Source organism: Ursus maritimus, unplaced genomic scaffold (genome assembly GCF_017311325.1).
Source record: "Ursus maritimus isolate PB19 unplaced genomic scaffold, ASM1731132v1 scaffold_6, whole genome shotgun sequence".
Classification (NCBI taxonomy): domain Eukaryota; kingdom Metazoa; phylum Chordata; class Mammalia; order Carnivora; family Ursidae; genus Ursus; species Ursus maritimus.
In genome coordinates, this window is record NW_024426774.1 from 34,360,830 (window position 1) to 34,368,414 (window position 7,585).

Genomic DNA, 7,585 nt, shown 5'->3' on the forward strand with positions numbered 1-7,585 from the left:
TAGAAATGGCAAATCCTCAGAGGCAAAGTAGATCAGTTGTTGCCTGGTACCAGGAGAGGCAATGGGAGTAAATGCAAATGTTACAAGGAAGCTTATTGGGGTGACATAAATGTCCTAAAACTGGGTTATGGTGATGGTTGAACAATTTGGTAAATTTACTAAGAATTATTGAATTGTGCACACAAAGTGGGTGAAATTTATAGTACATAAATCATACCTCAGTAAAGTTGTTTTTAAAAAATATCAAATATACAGATATACCAACTATTGCTAAACTACTCTTCCTATCTTGTCTGTTACTTCAAGCCATCTGTGTGTCTTTATTTTCTGTAATAGTTTTTTTTTTAAGATTTTATTTTTTATTTATTTGACAGAGAGAGAGACAGCCAGCGAGAGAGGGAACACAGCAGGGAGTGGGAGAGGAAGAAGCAGGCTCCAGCGGAGGAGCCTGATGTGGGACTCGATCCCATAACGCTGGGATCACACCCTGAGCTAAAGGCAGACGCTTAACCGCTGTGCCACCCAGGCGTCCCTATTTTCTGTAATAGCTAACCCTAAGCTTACTGGATCTCAAGTTCATGTCATGATGCATCTGAAATTTACATGAAGAAGCCAGGAGTAGGAGATGGCAGAGAGAAGAGTCTTGACTAAAAATATTGTCTTATATTAAAGACAGTCCTTCAAGCATTTTAAGTCCAGATGAGAAGCTGAGCCTAGATTTTAGGGAATCAGTTCAAAGTGGGTCCATGCAGACAGGCAGAATCTAGGGGTCCAACAGATTGGCTAAGGCAGAGGGGTGCAGGCAGACAGGATGAACAGGAGGCATCTGGACAACTGAGATCAGAATGCCAGTTTACGAACCTAGAAATCATGGGAATTTCTTTCCAGAAAGCCAAAGTGCACAGGAGAGAAACAGCAAATTTATTACATTAGTAATAGCTTAGTTTGTTCTGTCTTACCTTTCCTCCCAGTGTCCTTTTCTAACCCCCAGCCTAAGTCACTTTATATACCCGGATACCTGCAACTTTGTAGCTGGTCTTTGCTTAACATCTGTCTCTCTGGTGTATCTTTGCCATGGTAACCATTCTTATCAGTCTGTACCCACTGCCCTGTCTGAAAGCCTTTGTACTGCCTACAAAATAAATCCTCACTCCTCAGTTTGGCATTTAATGCCCTCTTCACTCTGCCTTAACCTCCTGCTGCTCCTGACAAGAATTTCTATTATAGACATACTAATTTGCAGACAACCTTCACACTCCCCTGCCTGTTCCACCAGCCTGGAGGGCCCTCTCCACTTCTCTAAAGCCTAATAATTAGAACCCTGTTCAAATACCCTGTCATCAGGGAAGAATTCTCTTGAACACTGATGTGAAGTCATATCTTACTGATTTGCAATTGTAAAAGCATTTGTGTTTGCTTAAGGTGTTTTTTTTTTAAGATTTTATTTATTTATTTGACACAGAGACAGCCAGCGAGAGAGGGAACACAAGCAGGGTAAGTGGGAGAGGAAGAAGCAGGCTCATAGCGGAGGAGCCTGATGTGGGACTCGATCCCTTAACACCGGGATCACGCCCTGAGCCGAAGGCAGACGCCCAACTGCTGTGCCACCCAGGTGCCCCTGCTTAAGGTTTTTAATAATGAAAGCTGTCTTGGGATGGTTCTTATTACTGTCGTGATCTCTATAAATCATTTGTTTATCAGCTTGCCACTTTGTTGTCTCCTGAACCAGATTATCAGCCGCTTCAGATAATTTCTCATACTTCCTCTCAGAAATGAGCAGACTGTAGGGGCTTACTAACCATGTCTTAATTTGAAAAACTTGTATTGCCCTCGTTTTCTCACTGCTTCTGACTTCACACTTTTTTAAAAAATATTTTACTGTACAGATATACCACATTTTTAAAAAATAATATTTATTTAAGTAATCTCTGTAACCCAGCATGGAGCCTGAACTCACGACCCCAAGATCAAGAGTCGCATGCTCTTTCTTCCGACTGAGCCAGCCAGGCGCCCCCAACTTCACACTTCTGTACTAGATGAAAAACTTTCCTTCTAGAAAACTACCAATTAAATATTTTCTTAGAAAAATATAATGTTGCTTCATGTAATTATTTTTCAAATTCAAATATAGATTGGCACTGTTCCATCTTTTGAGGGTGGGTTGGTATGTGTGTACAGAAAACCTCACTGCTATTTTACTTTGTAGCACTACAATGACTTCTTATATCAACGACACAGAATTGGGCCGAACTCCACAGGTTAAAGATACAGTACCTTACGAGACTGCTCTCATTTCAGACACCAGCCACAAATTTGGCGGTCCCTAGACTACTCTTCTGACCAGCTGGCTAAAAATTTGAGAGTTCCCTCTACTCCTTCAGGTTTGATAATTCTCTAGAGCAAATCTCAGAACTCAGGAAAGGGCTATATTTATTATGATAACTTTATTATAGCAAAAAGATACAAATCAAAATCAGCCTAAGAAGAGGCACATAGGTTGAGGTCCGAGAGCATCTCAAATGTGAGGCTTTCATCTTCCCCAGGAACACATCACCTGCTGGCATATCAATGTGTAACTATGCAGAGTACTGTCAACTAGGGAAGCTCACCTGAGCTTCACAGTCCAAAGTTTTCACTGGGGTCTCATTATGTTGTCATGGTTGGTTGACCACAGAATTGAACTCAAATCTCCAGATGGCTCGAAGTCCCAACCCTCTGATCACAAGATTGGTCTTTCTGACTTGGCCAGCCCCTATCCTGAATCATCTACTTAGCATAAACCAGGGGCAACCAAGAGTCTTCTTCTTCTTCTTTTTTTTTTTTTTTTAAGATTTTATTCATTTATTTGTCAGAGAGAGAGCACAGCAAGGGGAGGGGCAGCCAGAGGAGGAGCAGGCTCCCTGCTAAGCAAGGAACCTGATGCGGGACTCGATCCCAGGACCCTGGGATCATGGCCTGAGCTGAAGGCAGATGCCTAACTGACTGAGCCACCCAGGTACCCCAAAAGTCATCTCATTAGCATGAACTATCAGGTGTGGTCCCAGAGACCCACTATGTATAACAAAGACACTCATCACTCAGGAAGTTCCACTGATTTAGGGGTTACCTCTCAGGAATCAAGGACAAAGACCAGCCAAGTTCTTTATGACAGAAGCACACACTCAAGTCAATGTGAAAATGCTTCTTCAATTATTATTATTTTTTTCATCCAAGTATTTGTCAATGGGCTGTAAGTTGTAAGGAGACTGAATTTTATTTACATTCTTTTGCCTTTGTTCTCCACATCAGCTGCACCAGTTTGCATTCCCACCAATAGTATGAGGGTTCCTTTTCCCCACATCCTCAATTCTTCAATTATTATTCAAATAGACAAAGCATAAACATGAAGACTGTACTTTAGATATTCCTCAACAAATAACTGCTATATACCACTTCTGCTTACAGATCACTGGCAAGAACTTAGACAAAGGACCACAGCTGATAGCAAGGGAAGCCAGAAATTGGTCTTTGTCCTGGGCAGCAAAGAGCCCAGTTAAACTTTGGGGGATTCTGTTATTAAGGACAAAGAGGACGATGGATATTGACAGACGACCAGGAATCTGTTTCTCAAGACCCAATACTGCAAAGCCATTTGGGTGTGAGGTCACATCCATAACTCTCTGGGTCTCAGCCTTCTCTGTAAGATGAAGGGCTCTGTACTTGTGAAAGTAAGTGAAGCCCACTCAAATGAGAACACAAAGGCTATTTATTCAGAGCTCGCTATAGCAAAGGATCAGCTACTATGACCTGCATTTGGCAGAGATCCAGAGGCATGCAGAAAGTTAAGAATGCTTTATAATGAGAAGAAAAAGAATGAAGCTTCAGGTATGCCCCGATTGGAGGTTGTTGGCATGGGAAAGCTGGAGATGGGTTAACTAGGGGTAGGACACCTTACATGATTGGTTTGGGGAGCTTATCTGGCTCCCTATGGTTAATCCTAAGTTGAAAGTGAGGGCAAACAAAATAGGGGAACTGGCAGTCCTTGACCAAGTTCTGACTGTTCTGAGCTGATTGCTGTAGAGGCTGTGGTTTGGCTTCCAGGCTGGTTGCTGCAGAGGTGTGTGTCAGAGTTCTATTGTCATATATGGTATGTCCATTGTCCATTGGTATATTTAGTTCCTCAGTTCCCCCTCTTTGGTCATTCTCTTGCTTGAGAGAGGTTGGCCAATTCAGACATACTAGACCTCCAGATCTTTACAACTTAGGGACTGTTCAGTTTTCCCCATACAAACTGTATCAGAAGATATTTTTGTTGCTGTATCATCACAGCGATCATCTAGTAAGAGAACAGTTGTCAGAAGCATTGCGCCAAGTAGTGTTTTCTTTAAGGCAATATATAGCCAGTGCTACCATGTCTGTCTCATGTATCTAAGAACAAGAAATTATAGCCATGGCACAGATACCACCATCGTTCGTCAACTAGACGTTTAGAGTAGTGCAATTGCCCATAACTACTTGTGCCAATGAAATGAGGCAGATTTACAGATCTTCCATGTAGGGAAGAGGTGATACCATTAATAACTTCTGCCAGAGTCAGTGATAGGTCTTTTAAAGTCTTTTTATTTCCCTCCATTGGAAATACTGCTCTGATTGTTCACATAAACAATGAGTTAGCAATTTGCCAGAGTGCCTGAATATCAGGCTCCTCATTTTGGAGCTCCTATCTGTGTTAGAATTTCCAGCATTGGCGACTAACAGGATTTCTGTACAAGGGATTTCTGTACACACTCAGATCTTAGGATACTATTCCCAAACTGCATTAGGTTTTAGTGTGAGAAAAACAAGATCGTTGTCCTAGCTGCAAAGGAAGCAGAATCCAATAGGGGCACATAGAAATCAAGGGGAAAAAAGTTGTTCATGACATGAGATTGAGACCAAAGCCTTACATGAGTTTTGTTACCTATTTTGATTCCTATATCTAAGTGATAAGTAACTGACCCATTACACTAGAAAGGTTGTCAAATTCAAATTTACAGTTACCAGTCTGATCATTAGATGGTAATAACTAGCCTTTTATGGGAGACAGGGACACTAGCAGTCACAGGCTGATTTGTTTAATGTCATTGGTCCCTGTAGGTACAAGTGGAAAAACCACTGGCTACAATTCCCTATAGTCTCATTTGATGAGACCAGAATTGTTCATATACGTGATATATCATGGTGGTCTGGCAATGGATGTCAAATTTAGCAACTGGTAAGACTGAGAGTAGTGCTTACTGTTTGGGGTAATTTAAAAATGGCATTAGAATGAATATGTTCTGACCTAACAATTATATTGAAGAAGAGAGAAAAGAGAAAAAAGGACCATTATGGGTGGAAAACAACCAGGGACCTATAGGAATGAGAACAATAATATAAGCAAGCAGAAGAAAAACAAAACAGGACTTTGACAGAAGTCTTGGTCTGACATCTTGGGCAGAAGCTATTCATTATCTGAGGTCATCTATTTATTCCAGAAGTATTTCATCAGCTATATACTTCTGAAGATCAGCTGCTTCTAGAGTATCTTGGAGAATCCTGTCTGAAGTCCTCTATCGCAGTAGGCTTCTAGTTGTATCGCATCTACTTTCTGAAGAATTTCTTCTTTAGTTGTGAAATATATACTGGAGAATTGACTCTCTGGAGTTTCACTGCTGTATTTTTTGTTAATAGTATCTGATAAAGTCCCATACAATGAGGTTCAAGAGCAGTTTTCCCTGATGTCTCTTCCTATAAATAAAATCTCATGGTTGAAGATCATAAAGAAGCTATTTAGGAAGATGGTGTGGGAAGGTGGCCTTAACCTGTTGATGCTAGGACTGGGTGTATACAAGAATCTCCTGCTCTATTTTGTCATGTCTGCATGCAGCAGGATAGAGTCTAGTATTGAAAGGGAATCTCTAAATAAATGGGCCTACCAGTTATCAGTTTTTAGGGGGATAATTGTTGTATCCCCAAAGGAGTGACCCATATAGCCAAAGGGGCTTCTGGCCATAAGGGCTACCTTTGGCCAGGTTGCTAAAGGGTTTCTAAAAGTTTTACTAATTTTAAGTTAAAGATGCCATTGGTTCTTACAACCTTTCCAGAACATTATGCATGGTAAGGACAACATAGTTTTTGAGTAAGGGGTAATGCCTTATGGAGTTCTTTTATAATAGTTCCTGTAAAGTGTGTGGGTGTCAAGTTGACACGGGATGGACTGTGATGGCTTTAAAATGTCAACTTGGCTAGGCTGAACGACATTTCTTTACATGGTAGCTGGATATGTAGGGGATGAAAGTGGAAACTGCCAGTCCTCTCTGAGCCTTGCTGGAAGTCCCAGACCACTAACTTTCCAATGCAGTCTTCAAATATTTTTCTCCTGCATTCTGAGACTCCCATTACACGTGTACTGGAATGTTTATGAAGCTCTGTTACCTTTCCTTCAAATTCTTTTTTCTCTCTGTTCTTTGAACTGTATAATTTTCACTGATCTATGTTCTAGTTCACTGATGCTCTCTTCTGCCTTCTCAAATCTGATGAGGCCTTCCACCACTTTCTGTTGATCAAAGCAAGTGATAAGGCCAGTCCAGATTCAAGGAAGGGGAAACAAACGTCACTTTTCTTTTTTTAAAGATTTATTTACTTATTTTTAAAGGGGGCAAGGGCAGAGGGAGAGAGAGTCTTAAGCAGAGTCCACACTGAGTGTGGAGTAGGACAAGGGACTTGATCTCAAAATCCTGAAATCGTGATCTGAGCCGAAATCAAGAGTCGGATGCTTAACTGACTATGTCACCCAGGAGCCCCATAAACTTCACTTCTTGATGGGAGGAATAATATGTAAGTTAGAGGCAGAGAAGGAATTGTTGGGACCATCTTTGCAGAAATCCTACCATCTATGAATTTTTTAACTGAGTAGTAACTTTCCCTCTTCAATCCACTGTTTGAGTGCCTCTTATCCAAATCCCTGCCAGCGCTAAGTGTGATTAATCTCTTTTAATTTAGCCAAGTTGATATGTTAAAAGTCTACTAAAAATGGGATGTATGGGGGCCCCTGGGTGGCTCAGTCAGTTAAGCCTCTGCCTTCGTCTCATGTCATGATCCCAGGGTCCTGGGATTGAGCCCCAAATGGGGCTCCCTGCTTAGTAGGGGAACCTGTTTATTCTTCTCCCTCTGCCTGCCGCTCCCCTTTGTTGTGCGCTCTAATAAATGAATAAAATCTTAAAAAACCCCAAATAAATAAAAATGGGATGCATCATAAAATAGGGGTGAAATAGGTTGTCTAATTCAGCAAAGAAAAAGGAAAAAGAGTAGATGAAGCGACCGTGTCAATTTTAATTTTTGGAATCTAACCTGTCACTATTTTTGTTTTTCTGTATGTTTGAAAATTTTTAAACTAGATTTGAAAATCGGAGGTTTGGCTGAGCAGGAATACAAGCTTCTGACAAGCCGTCCATACCTTCTGTCCGTCCACATACTTGGGCAATCCGGGCAGGCCCAGATGCTATGAAGCCATGAACGGGGTTGGTGAAAACACCGTAGCGTAGGTGGGATATGAGTGTGTGACCAAACGTTAAACTCAGAAGAA